This window comes from Wolffia australiana, chromosome 1, assembly GCF_029677425.1.
Source record: "Wolffia australiana isolate 7733 chromosome 1, ASM2967742v1".
Taxonomy (NCBI): domain Eukaryota; kingdom Viridiplantae; phylum Streptophyta; class Magnoliopsida; order Alismatales; family Araceae; genus Wolffia; species Wolffia australiana.
In genome coordinates this window covers 23,266,965-23,283,910 of record NC_135835.1, presented here as the reverse complement: position 1 = coordinate 23,283,910, position 16,946 = coordinate 23,266,965, and the positions used below count along the sequence as shown (strand labels likewise).

At 38.7% G+C, this 16,946-nt stretch overlaps 3 non-coding genes across 3 annotated transcripts; 2 read left to right on the top strand and 1 right to left on the bottom strand.

Moving 5' to 3' along the window:
• The first annotated feature begins 5,008 nt into the window (after nucleotides 1-5,008).
• Nucleotides 5,009-5,095, top strand: TRNAS-GGA (transfer RNA serine (anticodon GGA)). The gene has a single exon. It is a non-coding gene; the product is annotated as a tRNA-Ser (tRNA).
• Nucleotides 5,096-6,483: 1,388 nt separating this feature from the next.
• TRNAT-UGU (transfer RNA threonine (anticodon UGU)) lies at nucleotides 6,484-6,556 on the bottom strand. The gene has a single exon. It is a non-coding gene; the product is annotated as a tRNA-Thr (tRNA).
• A 1,626-nt stretch (nucleotides 6,557-8,182) lies between these two features.
• On the top strand, nucleotides 8,183-8,255 carry TRNAF-GAA (transfer RNA phenylalanine (anticodon GAA)). The gene has a single exon. It is a non-coding gene; the product is annotated as a tRNA-Phe (tRNA).
• The last annotated feature ends 8,691 nt before the right edge of the window (nucleotides 8,256-16,946 follow it).

Below are 16,946 nucleotides of genomic sequence, written 5' to 3'. Positions count from 1 at the left end.
CCTTCGTGCTCAAACACAAGAAAGGTGTTGAAAATAGGGGCGTGATGCCTTGAGTAGACGAGTCCATGTACTGAATATTATGAAGGTCGAGGTTATTGGATTTGAACAGATGAAGGACCTATATCCTGATTGCCCGGAATTTTCTCCCATTCTAAAGACTTTAGGCAATTACCAAAATCCTGAAAATCAAGATTATATTTTAGAGAATGGATTCTTATTTTATGTTCATCGTCTATGCATCCCCCAGTCCTCTCTTAGGGATTTCCTTGTGTGGGAGACGCATGCTAGAGGCCTTAGTGGTCATTTTGAAAGAGATAAAACCATCGCTATGGTTGAGCACAGGTTCTTTCGGCCTTCCCTAAAGCGAGACATAGTGAATATAGCTCCCAATGCTGTGTATGTGCTCTCACTAAGTAGGTCAAACAGACCACCGGCCTATATACCCCACTACCGATCCCTTAGAAACCTTGGGAGAATGTGAGCATCGATTTTGTGTTAGGGCTTCCGAGGACGAACAAACGCTATGATTCTGTCATGGGGATTGTGGATCGCTCCATTATATTTGAATGAAGTTGTGCGTGTCCATAGATTTCCTAAAAGCATAGTATCGGACAGAGATGTCCGATTCACTAGCTACTTTTGGAAGACCCTTTGGCATATTTTGGGGACGAAACTCAAATTTCCCATGGCTTTTCACCCCCAAACTGATGGACAGACCGAGGTCATTAATAGGAGGCTCAACAACCTATTAAGATCACTGGTGGGAGACAACCTCAGGTCTTGGGATTATATCATTCCGCGTGCTGAATTTGCCTACAACGCGTCATTCAACCCTACCACTGGTTTGAGTCCATTTGAGATAGTGCATGGTAACTAACCTCGTACCCTTACTGATCTCATACCTATGTTACCAGATGCTAGAGTCTCATATGATGGTCATGAGTTCGCTGATCATATTAGAAGTCTGATTGAGAAAATCCAAACACGTATCATAAATAGTAATGCCTCATATAAACAGTCCGCAAATTTGCACCGTCGTTTTCGCGAATTTAAAGAAGGTGAAATGGTAATGGTGAGGGTTAGGCCGGAAAGATTTTCCTTCAAACAGGCTACTAAGTTTCATGCTCGTAGTGCTGGGCCATTTCAATCCTCAAGCGAGTTGGGGAAAATACCTACGTCATCGAGATACCCTCCTCATGGGGAATAAGCACTACTTTCAATATATTGGATTTAGTCGCGTTTAAATCCCCACCTCCTTCATCTAAAGGGCATGTTATACCCTCAGACTTTCTAGTGAGAAAGTTTGACTTGTCCACTCCCCCATCACTGCCTTCTGACTAGCATGAAATCATCAAGAAAACATTGCACGAGGTAATCACCTTCACCAATGGTGGAACGGTGCAGAGGTTTCTTGTTCATTGGCAGGGCAAAGCATTGACGGATGACACATGGATTACGGAGGAGGACCTGGCTTGCCTATGCCTCGACTTGGTGATCCTAGTGGAGCTTTCAGATGCCTACTCGACAGAGTCGAGTTCTCTGCACCCCGGGGGAATTGATGGCAAGGACGCCAACACATCACCATCAGACTTATCAACACGGTCAACCAAAGTCAACACTTCTACTACGGACACAACGCCAAAGCCAACCGAAGTCAACACCCCGGCCACGTAAACACCGCAAGTGTCATCTTGCATGCCTCCACCCGCGCACATCCCTACGCGCATCATGATATGTCATGACATGAAGCACATCTTTAATTTCTCATCTCTAATTTCTCATCATTTTCTCTTTCCTCCAAGGCATGTATATATAGGCCATTGTTTTCAAGAAACACTTAGGCAGTCATATTCAAGAATTGAGTTCTGTTTAACTCTTCTTGGAGGACTGCCCAAACTCCCTCTCCCATCAAACCCTAGCTGTTGCTACCGCCGCCGCCACCGCCGCCGCTGTAGCATTTTGTCACCGGCCATCTCTACCTCTTCCGCATCATTCTCTCTCTCTCTTCTCTCTCTCTCAAGCTGCCCGGGGGTGCCACTCAGGCCGCCCAAGGGAGTCGCCCTAGGCCGCCAAGGGCAACACCCCAGGCCGCCTACGACAACCCGCTCTAGGCCGCCCAAGGCAGCCGCCCCATGCCGCCCAGGGCTGCCGCCCGAGACCGCCCAAGGCAGCCGCCCCTGGCCGCCCAAGGAAACCCGCCCCAGCCCGCCCAACGCCAGTGCTTGGATCCTCCAGGGCTGCCATCTAAGGCACCCACCCCAGGTCACCTAGGACTGCCGCCCAAGACCACCCAAGGCAGCTGCCTCAGGCCGCCTAGGGAAAACCACCCCATGCCGCCCAAGGCCGCCACTCGGGTTGCCCAGGACTGCCGCCCAAGGCCGCCTAAAGCAGCCGCCCCAGGCCACCCAGGGCTGCCGCCCAAGGCTACCCAAGGAAGCCGTCCAGGCCGCCCCGAGCTTCCTACTAAGGTTGCCCAAAGGCCGGCCCTTCCAGGCTGTCCAAGGGCCATTTTCCCAAGCTGCTCCAAGGCTTCCACGACCGCACTCACTACTCCGGCTGCATCCGTTCATCTGTCTCGCCCTCAGTCAAAATCTCACGCATCCGCACTACCCGGAATTCCAATAGTTTCCCACAACCTCTCCATGCACCACGGTTCCAACGTACGCCTGAACTCCTTGATGTCGAAGTGTTCCCCGCCCAGTATATTCTCGAAAAGTTTCCACCGCCGTTCGAATTAGATTTGGTTTGGACTTTCCTACATCTTCTCCCTCTTTCTCAAATGTTTCCTGGCGACGCGAATTTGGGTATTGATTTCAGTGCTTAGGCATTGTCGCGGTGGGGGAAGACAGTACTCCCACCCTCGATAAGGGTCAGAGCTGCACCACCAGATTTTCATCAGTTTTCAAATCTGAATTCAACCGTGTGAATTTTTTGTGGGCTGTTTTATCCCTCTAGTACCCGAACCATCATAGCCGTCATCCCTCTGTAGCCAGTCCCGTTAATCCAATCGTCCATTCCCCAGCCTTTCCTTCCATAGTCGTCCTACGTCAGAATGAGATGTGGAATATGTGAAGGCCTTGTCTTCCACTTATATGTCCATCATTGATCCATCAAACGAAGTTGTGTACAAAGTTTTATGCCAAGCTGAAATCTTTTAGTTCCGAAGCATGAAAGCTAGAATGAATTCCTATTTGTACGGTAGGTAAGTACAATTACACACTCTTTAAATGGGTATCCATTTTCAAACAGATACATCTAATATTTCCTATTCAGCGCATCCAATTCACACACATCTTTATGAGATGTCTTCGCTTATTTCGGTTGCCCATGCAGTGTCTCTCACTAATTTATGGTTCATAAAGTATGTGTGTGTGAACTTCAACAGCAAGCATACCGTGGAGGTACATCTCAATGGATTTCATCACTTGTCTTCTGCGCATGGGTGGGTACGATGCTATCTTGGTGGTTTAGGACAACTTTTCCGAGCACGCAACCTTCATCCCCACCACATCGGTTGTACACACGAGTAGCGTGGCTTGCCTCTTCATGTCCAATGCAGCGAAGTACTGAGATCTTTTGCTGGACATCATTAGACACTCAGATCATCACTATCTGGACGTTTCTGGAGGTCCTTGTTCAAGTACATGGCTCGAAGCTCAATTTGTCAATGAGTTTTTACTTGCAAACTGATGATCAGGTGGGGCGTATCCATGCTATGCTTGAGGAATATCTGTGAGGTTACAGGGCATTTGCCGTTAACTCCTCTAGAAGTGGTAAAAATAAAGGGAAGTTGATATTTTGATGAGTCTTTCTGCTTTGCGAGGGATCATCATGCCCACATTGAGAAATCCCATGAGGCACGCGAGCTTAGCTCTCAGCGAATGAGGAAACATGCTGATCAACACAGACGAAATGTGGACAGAAGGCATTGTTTTCTCTCCAAGATTAGCTTTACCTTCACAAAGGGTAGGTTTATTTACATTAAATAGTTTCTTTCTATCTTGAACTCTAGAAATGTCTCTTTCGAGTAAGACTGATAGGTAAAAAAAAACTCAAATCGCACCATCTCTGTAATAGGCAAATGCTTCTTTTTCTCCTGAATTGGTTGGAATTACTTGTAATAAGATATTGGCTACAATTGAAATGGTCTTATCAATAAAATTTCTATTTATCCAAGATCTAGGCATAATTAGCAACCCATTCTACAATTCTTCTCATTTACCTTAAGGAAAATGATCTAACAAACAAGTGAATTGGACAGTACGAAATAACTTAAAAACAGACTAATTCTAAAAAGATAGACTAGACTTTACACTCAAATTGTGCCCTTTGTGGGGCGACATAAGATTTACTATAATTGTAATTTCATCTAAATTTGGGAGTATCTCAATGAATAGAACTCTGTATGACCCGTTTAATTTAACTAAGTTTTTAAAGAATCAAGAGCTTCATATTCCTCCACTCCAGATTCTGAGAACTTAAGAAGTTTTATTTCATCATGATTCAAAGAAAAGAGAAAAAAGGAAACATTCTCTATTCACCTTTTTGTTTTATAATGTGTCTAATACACCATAAGGTCGAAATAGAAACACTTACGGAAGAATTCATACATTTTTAATCGATCCATGGGGTAGATAATTAGAGGAGTTGCCAATGAGACATCAGGGGTTGACTCAAAAAGCATTTTTTACAATAGAACCATAGTTTAAATCTAACCGTAGTCTAAACTAGCTATACTTCAGTCAGTTGATTTAGTTGAAGTTAAGTCATTGGTATTATTCAGTGTAATTCATATATAATAAGAATATATTTTCGTCTTACCAAATTGTAATGTATATCCTCTTTTCCTTCATTCTAAAAATCTATTGACTGTTTCTTTTATTGAGTATTTTAACTGTGGAAAAGTTTTTCTATTTCCATCATTAGAATAGATTGGACCTACACTGCAAAAATAGGAATTACTCACTCTTCAGTCAGTTTGTGGTCAATAATAAGATTATATTACGTAGGAGAGATGGCCAAGTGGTTGAAGGCGTAGCATTGGAACTGCTATGTAGGATTTTTTTTACCGAGGGTTCGAATCCCTCTCTTTCCTTTTCTCTACCTTCACTTAATTCACCAAGGCTACTTAACAAAAATTATTAAATAACGATTGATACCTTTATTTCTCCTCTATAAGATTTATTTGAGATGAAAGATAATATTTTATTTTCCTAATTACTGTAGTATAAAAATACCCAAAAACACGAAAATGAATGAAAATTTTGCTCCTGATTCTTGTAATACAAAATTAAGAAAAATCTAGATCAAAAAGACCTAACCTTAAAGATTTCCCTGAGTTATTTTTCTCTCGGCGAAAAGGGGACAAAATTATCCAAGCCTTTCCTTGTGATTTTTTTTTGTTTAAGTCAGACGAGAAAAATATTCTACAACTAAGAGCTCATTTATTTTCAAACCGATCCACTTACTATCTATTATTTGGTTTTTTAATCCTTTATTCTCGATTGAGTCAAGAGTCAAATGTTTTGGTACTTCCTCATGGGGGGATGAAGAAATATTATTTTGCATCAGAGCTTTTGATCTTTGATTATACTTTGTTGAAATAATATCCTGGGTTTTGCAACGATAACTTGGTATATCTACTATACAACCATTAACTAAGACATGTCTATGGTTAACTAATTGTCTGGCTGCAGGAATAGTCAAAGCCATGCCCAATTGAAAAAGAATGTTATCCAAACACATCTCAAGTAGTTGTAGTAAAACATGTCCTGTTGATCCTTTGGCTTTTCCAGCGATATGCACATATCTAAGTAATTGGCGCTCTGTCAAACCATAATGAAAGCACAATTTTTGGTTTTCTTCTAAACGAATATGATATTGTGATCTTTTACCGGAATGCAGTTGGTTTTTAAGATTACTTATGGATTTAGGCCTTTTACTAGTTAGTCCTGGTAAAACCGCCAGACTGCGTATTTTTTGAAACGACGTCCTAGGTAACGAAACATAAAAACTCCTTTATCTTATTATTTTATTGAAACTTCATTGAAAAAACTCTAAATTAAGGCTGAACTAAGGAATAAACAAAGCAAAGAAAAATCTACGTAGGTATTAGAAACAAGAACAAAATGGAATTGTATCTACAAATACACATTTTTTTACTTATTTTATTAGAATGAGATATTTTCAATTATATTTTATATAGATTTTATAGTTATAGATAGATATCCATATATATTTAGATACATGTATAGAGATATAGATACGAGATTAAGACTACGTTTTATGATGGGTGTTCTGTCTAAAGTTGTTGGATAGAGATCTAATTACTCCAATTTTTTATTCATAGGTGGAAGTTAACGCCACATAATATAATAAATGAGCAACTCAACATTTCACGAGAGGAAAAAAAGAGGTCTTTTAACGTTTTTTTGATTTCAAGAGGGTATCATCAATCATGAAAAAATTGGATAATAGGAAAAAAGCCAGCTATCGGAGTCGAACCAATGACCATCGCATTACAAATGCGAAGCTCTATCCTCTGAGCTAAGCGGGCTCACATAACCAAACTAACTTATAGCACGCATATTATGAGTATCTTGACTATTTACAATTCAGTTTATTTTCTTCTTATCTTCTCTTCATTTCAGAATTATTGTAAAGTATTTTATTTGTATGTTATATTTTTTGTATATTATTATCTTATATATAGCCTATATTATATCTCTCTAGTCTAGTATTAGAGTCCTTTCTGTCTAATGTAATAGTATATAGTTGTGTATTTATTCTTATCTTAAACATTGATTAGCATAAAAAATATATTACTTAACTATATTAATATATTACTCAACTATATTATAGTTATTAAAAAACTAGATTAGTTAACTTAACTATTATAACTATATATCTTTTAGCTAGTCTACTTAATTCTATAAGAACTCTATTGCACCTTATATATTATAAGAATATAAGTTTTTTATAACAATACCAAAATTAACTAAAATCCACTTTTACTATATTACAAAGTACTAATAAAATTTTTGAATAAATTAGTTCAATTAGTAATGGAAGGAACTAATATATATATAATTTTAATATATAATCATTCTTCCTAAGAATGAAATAATTAAATTGATGATAAAATAGAACTATAAGAAATTATAAAATTTTATTCAATATGAATTGATGAATTCAATCAAAACGTTTTTTAATCTATGTCCAAGAAAAAAACTGAAATTAAATTAGAACTAGGACAGTAAGTAAATATCGACCGTTCCAGTATTCCACGTACCAATGTAAAAATAAAGTGGGTAGAGACATAAATCTAGGGATATATCTTATCACTATTGAATTGCAGATATATCAGTGATAGAATCAATTTTGATTGGGATATGGATCATTTGATACGGTTAAAATGAGAGAATAGATCAAAAAATAGCAGTAAATGCATTTTTGCTATACAATAGAAATCAGTCGCTAAATGTTTTAATTAATATTCTGGATTCGGGTCGTGATTAATCAGTTGAAATATCAGTATATATACGTGTATTTTTGGTATAGAGGGTTAGCCTTTCTTAGAAAGAATATTTTTTTCATTAAAAGTTATTCTGAATTCATTCCAATTTAAAGGAATAGAGGAATATTCAGTAATCAAATCATTCACTCCAGAGTCTGATTTATTCTTATTTTGACAATAAAATAAATTGGAAGAGAATAAAGAGAGAATCCCATTCTACATGTCACTACTGACAATAATGAAATATATAATAAGAGGAAAATCCGTCGACTTTAGAAATTGTGAGGGTTCAAGTCCCTCTATCCCCAAAAAATGATTTGACTTCCTAAGTTTTTTTCCTCTTTTTCATCGGTGACTCAAAATTCAGTGTATTTTACATTTACTCTACTCCTTCAATAAAAGATCTGAGCACTTTATGTTTAGACCAAGGGTTTCTGTATGCGTACAAATGAAGACATATGGACAAATAGTCGAGAATAGTGAAGTGACTTATTGACTAGTAACAATTTCTAGTGTTAGGTTATCCTTTCACTTATACTACCAATCTTGAATATCATGTTTACGTTAAGACCAAGTGACCTATTATTTTTTTGTCCTGTTATTTTAATGAACACGAACAGAAGTACTAGATGGAGTAAGATAAGGTGATGCATGTGAAATAGTATAGTCGGGATAGCTCAGTTGGTAGAGCAGAGGACTGAAAATCCTCGTGTCACCAGTTCAAACCTGGTTCCTGACAAATAATTAATCACGGAAGAATAGAACACAAATTCAGCAAGAAAGAAAGGTCTGAGTACTTTAATAGAACTTCATATATACTTATTCATCCTTATAGTTTATGGTTAGATAAAGAGTAGGATTTGATGACTTTAAGATAAGTGCTGTGGGTACGGGGTTAAAAATTCCATTATACTCACTTTTTTGTCTTTAAATTATGACTGATCTCATTGATTGAAAAACTTTATTTTTTAATTTTTTATCATTATATATATTATATTTTATAATTCTATTACTATTATGTACGAAGATTAAAATTATCAGATCTAATTATATTACTAATAAATGAAACTTATTAATGAAAAATAATAAAAATGCATAAGAATTCCAAGAAAAAAATCACTAACTTTATCTATATTTTAAGTAATATTAAAATCCAACAAGTCAAAATAGCACCCCGAACTTATAGGGGTTAAAAGATAAAAAGAGATCAAATTAATAATCCTTTTTATATACAGTACAAATTATATCTAATTTTTTTATTATTGTATTTCTTCTTTTTCGATGTATTTTTAATTTATTCTTACTTTTTTTACTTTACATTATTTTATGGGATTTATCTATGTGATATGTGCAGTACAAAATTCATAGTACAGAACCCTTTTTACTCATTCTGTTGTGTCTCCTTATCAAAAAACGAAGAGCATTTTAAATGGGGTTAGGAATAATATAAATTAACCCTTTTTAAGTGATGAATAATATGAATTAGAATCAAGCAACTCTGTTTTATAGGGAACAGACCTTAAAGTAAAAGCATTCTTTGACTTGAAATATGAAGTTGTATCATCTAACTGACATAAGTTTCTTATCATTTAATGAGCATCTTGTATTTCATAGATATTGGGACAAATATAGTCCTTACGTAAAGGCCAACCTATCCAACTTTCAGGCATCACAATACGTTTAAGGCGTGGATGATTATCATAAGAAATTCCCAACATATCATAGGATTCACGTTCTTGAAAATATACACTCCTCCAAACCCAGAAAACAGATGGGACTATAGGATTTTCCCCTGGGACAAAAACTTTTATACATACTTCCTCCTGTCGATCAACCCCATACTGTATTCTCGTAAGATGATATACACTAGCTAAAAATCCACCTGGTGCGACATCATAAGCACACTGAGAACGTAAGTAATCGTAACCATACACATATAAAATGACAGCAATGGAATCCCAATCCTCGGGTTTTATTTGCAAAGTCTCTATTCCTTGATAATCAAAGCCCAAGGATCTATGAACAAGCTCATACTTGACTAGCCATGCAGATAAATGACTCTGCATCTTCTTGATCTCTCTCACATTTGGATTTATAGAAGTCTTTCATATTGACAATGAAATTTATATAGATTGAAGCTTTTCATGATTCTCCATAACAAAAATAACATGCTCAATTGACTAATTTTTCTGAAGATATTGAACTTTTGGATCTAAATAATTCTTCAGAAGTTATTTCTGAAGTAGATGATGATTGATAAAGCAATTCTTGATTGTAATTTCCAGTATGAATACTGCGTTGAAAATTAAATTTATGATTGGTAGTAAAACATCGATTTTCTTGTTGATAAGCAATTCTATCTTCATAGATTTCTCGAGATATATTCTTACGAAGTTTTGTTATTGCATCTATAACTGCCACTGGTTTAGGCGGGTAACCCCGCAAATAGACATCAACTGGGATTAACTTATCGACTCCACTTACGGTACTATCAGAATTGGTACTAAACATCCCTCCCGTAATAGTACAGGCCCCAATAGCAATGATATATTTATGTTCAGGCATTTGTTCATATAATCTGACTAAAGGAGCCATTTTCATTGTTACTGTACCGGCTGTTAAAAATTAGGTCCGCTTGCCTAGGACTTGATCTTGGTACTAATCCATAACGATCAAAGTCAAATCGCGAGCCTATTAATGCAGCAAATTCAATAAAACAAGAACTGGTACCATATAAAAGTGGCCATAAACTCGAGAGTCTTGACCAATTTCAAAGATCATTCAAGGTAGTTGAAATAACTGAATTGGGTATTGTTTGGTCAAGTGATGGCAACTCAATCAAATTCATAACTGTCTCGATAGACTCTTTTTTAATATTTGAATATTCATGAGCTAAGACCATTCCAATGCTCCTTTTTGCCATGCATAAACTAAACCAACAATTAGGATAAGCACAAAAAATAAAGCTTCTATATATACAGATACACTTAATACATCAAAACTCATTGCCCACGGATAAAGAAACATGGTTTCAACATCAAAAACAACAAAAACTAAAGCAAACACATAATAACAAATTCGGAATTGTACCCAAGCATCCCCTATAGGTTCTATACCCGATTCATAAGTGGATAGCTTCTCTGGTCCTTCACCGCGGGGAGCTAAAACTCCAGAAACAAGAAATGCCAAGATAGGAATAACACTTGATATTATCATAAATGCCCCAAAAATATCATATTCGTAAAGCAGAAACATAGATGCACTCCTATTAATTAACATGGAATACACAAAATTAGTCTATTTAACTTAGAATTAATTGTCAATTCATTCAGAACAGTTTAACTTAAGTCAAATAAGGATTCTATTATTCTTAGCCTTAGTGATATAACATATAGGCATTAACAAAAGAGGAATTTCTAATTTATTTAATTCATTATTTGAATAAAAAAAAGTTAGCTATAGAATTTGGCTATCGAGTCAATACAGCTATATACGAAAAAGGAACACATGCAACAATTATATTATCTCTTTGTGACCTATCCTAAATTTATATTCTTTTATAAAATAGTAGAATTCTTATCTGTAAAATGGAGATAATTTTTGTGAAATGGAGATAATTCTTAATTTTTTTAATTAAATCTCTTTAAGGGCTAGGAACCAAACTAAAATTTTTTGCCATATAAAAAAATTAGTTGGATCTCGACTGTCCCCGCCGACTTTATAACAAAAAATAAAAAGAACGGTGTTTTGAGAGTTATAATGGAAACATATTTTTAAAAGTAATATTAAAGTAAAAAAAAGGTCATTTGTAATGAACCAACTTCTTTTTTTACATGAATATCACTTGGTCAGATTAACCCTTATTCATATTAGTAACGCGAATCTTAATTTTTCCTACAACATAAATAAAGAAAGTTTGCTTTGAGGCAAACCCATATAAGTCTAGTAGAGTGAAATAATAAGTGGACTCGGAAATTTGACATAATATACTTTCTAATAGTAATAGAAAAAATACCATATTAGAAAAATCGAAAGATTTGAGAAATGAAATATTCAAACCAACTGAATTCATAGATATCGAAGAGGCTTAGATTTGTTTGAGTAGGTTTGTCGTTTTTAACCGAGATCATGTGACAATTTTGAGTTAACTTAAAAACAAAGTGATTAGGGATACATACCAAAGTCAAAAAAAGACTATCACAAACCAAACTCTTTGATGAAGGTACTATAATATAAAAGGGTTTTATCTCATTTCATTCGACGATTAACAAAGAAAAAGAATGAATTTTTTAGCAGATCAGAGATTTTATAAGACAAATGTAACTATTAATTGTATCAATTGAACTCAAGTAAATAAAATTTGGGTTTGCATTTTCTTGTACAGATGACTCGACGTTATGAGAAGGTAATACTTCTAGGTCTAGGGACTCACAAACTAACTGGTAAAAAACTAGTACTAATAAGATTAGGAAAAAAGAATATATAAATATTCAATATAAGGTATAGGGCTATACCGACTTGAACCGTAGACATTCTTGGTAAAACAGCTCAAACATTTTATTATCAAAATGATTCAAACTATTTCAAAGATACAACATGCATTTTTTTTATTGCATTGGGCTCTTTCATTAACTGATTGAAAGATCAGTTAGTCTACCATGCTTTTTCTTCCACAAAAACAAGAAAATAATCAGATGGCTCCACTTGCTCTGACTCATTATCATTAGTCGAATCATGATCTAAGAGCAATACCAAAGTGTTTCAAAGAAGGATTACTTTGGCATAGGTCTGTTTATGGTTATGGCCTAGATCCAAGTAAGTGAAAGTTTAATGGAGTATCTATCGTTCCGCTCTAAGAGTCAAATATGAGACTTCTTACACCTTAAAGTTCATAGGACAAAAAGAGGTTTTTAAGGTCCTTATACTCGTTATGCCTAGCATTGAATAGACTGCGTATTCACCTTATTAATTCTCAAATCAATGATGGGCTTTATTTGGCATCAGAATTCACACTCGAATCGGACTGACCAAATAGTTGTAATGTCAGGCTATTGGTCTCTTGTTCTCTTGAATCGATGGAGTAAGACATTAATTTATCGATAAGACCAATTATTTGATTACTTGATTGACTCCTTTGAAAAAACATTGGCACACGTGTAAACGAGTTGCCCTACCAACTGAGCTATAGCCCTTGTGATAAACATCTAAACATATAGATAATTTCATATCAAGATGGGTATTTGATGATATCCATAATAACTCTTTGCCCACTGCTTTTTAATTAATCTAAGGATTGGTATTGCTTAGAAATTCTATTCTATGCATAATCCCAAAAGTGATAAGTTGAATTTCTCTCTGTAGTGATAAAACACCTACTTAACTAAGTGGTTAGAGTATTGCTGTCATACGGCGGAAGTCATTGGTTCAAATCCTATAGTAGGTAAAACTTATTAGATACTAGTTATTCCGTTATCTAATAAGTTTTTAAACTCATTTCATTTTTTTGTTGTATTTCTTAGATTAGACTTAATCTCATTGCTTTCCGTTTTTGGAGTCAAAATAGACAGTCTTGTCTAATAAAGAACATCTTTTTATTGTTCCGATGCATCAACTAGCGGAAATAACATTGATAGCCTCTACTCGTGTCTTAGCTCGTCTTAGAGCTAGATTAACCTCAATTGCTTGTCTTTTACCTTCTGCTTTACGCAATTTTTCTTCCGCTTTTTCAAGAGCTTCTTGAGCTTCTTGCAGATCAATATCAGGACTTATCTCTGCATCATTTCCTAGAATGGTGATCTCATTATTACCTACTCTAGCAAATCTACCCATCAAAGGCACCGTTGCCCATTGGTTAGTTAGGTATATTCTCAATAGGCCTATATCTACAGCTGTGGCAATAGGAGTGTGGTTTGGTAATATACTAATTTGGCCATTATTAGTTGATAAAATGATTTCTTTAACTTCTGAATCCCAAACAATTCGAGTAGGCGTCAGTAAACTAAAATTTAAGGGTATTTCTTCAAATTGCTCTCGACTTATAAGTTTATAGGTTTTGCAGTAGCTTCATCGATGTTGCCCACCAAATGAAGACCTGTTTAGGAAGACTGTCTAATTTGCCTGAGAGAATTAGTTTAAAGGCCCTAATGGATTCTTAAAGGCCAACATATTTCCCTGGAGAACCAGTAAATAATTGCGCTACAAAGAAGGGTTGTGATAAGAAACGTTTAATTTTTTGTGCTCGTGCTATGCTTAAACGATCCTCTTTGGATAATTCGCCTAATCCAAGGATAGCGATAATGTCCTGCAGTTCTTTGTAACACTGTAAAATTTCCTTGACTCTTTGCGCAGTTTCATAATGTTCCTCACCAATGATTGCAGGTTGTAGCATGGTTGACATTGAATCTAAAGGATCCACTGCTGGATAAATACCTTTAGCAGCTAATCCTCTTGATAGTATGGTAATCGCATCTAAATGCGCAAATGTCGTTGCAGGCGCAGGGTCAGTCAAATCGTCTACAGGTACATAAACTGCTTGAATAGAAGTTATAGATCCCTTCTTTGTAAACGTAATTCTTTCTTGGAAAGAACCCATTTCTGTACTAAGGGTAGGTTGATAACCCACCGAAGACGGCCTTCTACCTGATAAAGCTGATACTTCCGATCCTGCTTGGATGAATCTAAAAATATTGTCAATCAATAGTAGTACGTCTTGTTCATTAACATCTCAGAAATATTCCGCCTTAGTTAGAGCGGTCAAACCAACTCTCATACGAGCTCCAGGCGGTTCATTCATCTGACCATTGACGATAGCTACTTTTGATTCTGAAATATTTTTTTCATTAATGACTCCGGATTCTTTCATTTCCATGTAAAGGTCATTTCCTTCACAAGTATGTTCGCCTACTCCACCAAATACGGATACACCACGAGCTTTACCAATGATGTTGAGCAATTCTATAATCAGGACTGTTTTACCCACTCCAGCTCCCCCAAGTAGTCCAATTTTTCCTCCAGTTTCAAAGATTGCTAATTTCGTACCTAACTGGATAAAGGCGGGTGCAGATCTATGAATAGGAGATGTTGTGCGAGTATCTACATGACCTAAATTATCAATAGGCTCACAAAGAACATTGAAAATTCGTACCAGAGTGGCTTCACCGACTGGAATGCTTAGAGCAGCTCCTGTATCAATCACGTCCATTCCTCTCGTTAGACCATCCGTAGCACTCATAGCTATAGCTCGAACTCAATTATTTCCTAATAATTGCTGTACCTCACAAGTAACTTTAATTTCTTGACCATCCGCATCTTGACCTTGAATTACCAAGGCATTATAAATATTGGGGATTTTACCCAGGGAAAAAAAAAATCCAGTACTGGGCCAATAATTTGAGCGATACGCCCTAGGTTTTTTTCTTCCAATTGTGAAACCGCAGTGATGGCGCGGCACCGCCGGACACCACAGAGCCGTCACACGAGGAGCCACCACCGTCACCGAGCCCATCACTGAGCCTGCCACCGACACGTGTTCAGACAACACGATGAGCCGATGCATCGACGCGCGACCCCGGGTTCAGATACTTCGCATGACGTCGCGCCACTTTCATCTTCGGATCGTTTCACTCATGCGTTCTTATTTTCTATCCCATTCTTCGTCTCTCACTTTGTCGATGTAGTGAGGGGAAGAACCCACATGAGGACATCTTCCCCTCCCCCATACTTTGATGGGCCTGACAAGCCCCTTGTCTTCTTTTATTTTCATTTTCTCCTTGTAGTTTAAAAGGGGCCCATCTTCATCCATCCTATATAAGGAGGGGTGGGCGCCCAAGACACTTACTCTTGAATTTGGAAGTTTTAACGTGGAAGCTGAAGAGTCAGAACGTGAAAGGAAGGAAGGAAGAAGAAGAAGAAAGAAGACGAGGAAGAAGGAGGAGAAGAAGGATCCAACGCCGCCGCTCGCCCGCTTACCCGCTCGCGGCTCCGCCCGCCCGCCAAGCCACCGTCGCTGACCCACCGTTGTGCTCAGACACCCCTCCTTCCCTGCCCGCCGCCGCTATCTCAAATCCACCCCGTACCGCCGACGCCGCCGCTCCGCCATCGAATTCGGTTCCCTGCTGCGCCAACCCGCTCCGTCGTCACCACGCCAGCTCGCCGCTGCCGTCCTCCACCCTGACCATCGTCGTTTCACCGGTCCGCGGCGTGTTCGACTGATCCCGCTGCTGCCCCCCAACCTACTTGACGTCCCGCACCGCCCCAGACCGCCAGCTCGACGCCCATGACCCAGACCAGCGCTGCGCCCCTACATGGCGCCACATCGTCCACCCGCGGCCCCGCGGTCCCCACTGACGCCGTGCAGCGCGCATGCGCTCCTGCCACGCTCCGTCGCCCGCCCGCAGCCCCGCGCTCCCGCCAACGCCGCGCAGCCCACGCCGCGTCGCCCACCCGCGGCCCCTCGCTCCCCGCCGTCGCTCCGCTAGCCTACGTCGCCCACGCCCAGCCGCGCTCCGCTGTCAGCACACTCGCACTGCGCCTGGCTGCCTCGCAGCACTTTTGTCACCATCTTGACTAGCAACTGCGTGCGCGACCAAACCGGTGCCTGCGCCCCGCCTGCCCTCTGTGCCCCGCCCAAGCACTACCGTCACTCGCAACCCAGCTGCCATCCACCTCGGTCTTGGGCCATCAGTCTGCCCCCCCGTCGCCATCGCTCTAGGTCCCTGTCTCCTCGGGTTCCAGTACTCCAAATTTATACGTCGCCAGCGCGATGAAGTTACTCCTCATCGTTCTCTTTATCTCTTACTTTCTTCAGTACATCTTCGTATTGCCTCCTCCGCGCTCGGGTTAGATAGGTGAGAGCGAGACAGGTTGAGAAAACGACGAAATTGCACGCGAGTCTTACCTTCCCGGTATGAGTCGGGTTCACCCAATGCGTGTGAGCACTCAAGCGGGGTTTCCCCGTTCGGCGATGCACTCGCCCTCGACCCCCTCAAACGAGGTTCAGGAGGTCCGTCCGACCTCACTTAAAGCGACCCCGTCAATCTCTAAAACGGCATCCACTGCTCATTGGCGCACGCACGTACGACACGTAGGAACTGATACATTCTCATCATCATTCATACCTGTCCACTAGCATCATCGGACGACGCTGATCATCGTTGTCTGATTGAGATCATGAATTCGGTACCGAGCCGCTACCCACGGTATCGATCGGACGACGTCTCGACGACGTCCGGCATCACATAGTCCCACTTGTAGTAGGATTTGTTTTCATAATGATGATAAAGTCAAATATGTCCAAAGTTTTTAGAATATATATTTCCGAATAAAAAAATGTCCGATAGCAAGTTGATCGGTTAATTCAACAATAAATGAAAGTTAGCACATTATTTAGTTGGTACTATCCAACTGAATATAATTCAATCATTACTCATTC